Source organism: Babylonia areolata, chromosome 22 (assembly GCF_041734735.1).
Source record: "Babylonia areolata isolate BAREFJ2019XMU chromosome 22, ASM4173473v1, whole genome shotgun sequence".
NCBI lineage: Eukaryota > Metazoa > Mollusca > Gastropoda > Neogastropoda > Buccinidae > Babylonia > Babylonia areolata.
The window spans coordinates 39,665,132-39,665,940 of record NC_134897.1 but is presented as its reverse complement, the minus strand read 5'-3'; positions in this window follow the sequence as shown (position 1 = coordinate 39,665,940).

Here is an 809-nt window from a genome sequence, read left to right as displayed (position 1 = left end):
CATCTGCCAAGCAGATGCCCGACCAGCAGTGTAACCCAACGCGCTTAGTCAGGCCTTGAACAGGAACAACCCTTTTGTTGCCGTGGGTTCTTTTACGTGCGCTAAGTGCATGCTGCACACGGGACCTCGGTTTATCGTCTCATCCGAATGACTAGCGCTCAGACCACCACTCAAGGCCTAGTGGAGGGGTAGAATAACAGGTGATAGTTAAGTCCACAATCTTCTCTCTCTCTCTGTCTCCTCTCTCTGTCTGTCTCTCTCTCTGTGTCTCTGTTTCTCTGTCTCTGTCTGTCTCTCTATCTTAGTCTTTCACGCTCTCAGTCTCCCTTCTTCCCTCTCTCTCTCTCTGTCTTTGTTTCAGGCTGTTCGTCTTTCTCTCTCACACTCACATTCTCCCCAACCGCTCCCCCCCCCCCCCCCCCCCTCTCTCTCTCTCTCGCTCTGTGTGTGTCTGTGTCTATCTGTCTGTTCTTTTCTCTCTTTCTCTTACACACGACACTCTCTCCCTCCTACCCCTCCCCCCCCCCCTCTCTCTCTCGACAATGATATATATATACCATTTATTTGTATTGTATTTGTATTTGCATTTCTTTTGATCACAACAGATTTCTGTGAGTGAAATTCGGGCTGCTCTCCCCAGGGAGAGCACGTCGCTACACTACAGCGCCAACCATTTTTTTTGTACAGTTTTATTTGTTTTCCCTATCGAAGTGGATTTTTCTTCAGAATTTTGCCAGGAACAACCCTTTTGTTGCCGTGGGTTCTTTTACGTGCGCTAAGTGCATGCTTGCACACGGGACCTCGGTTTA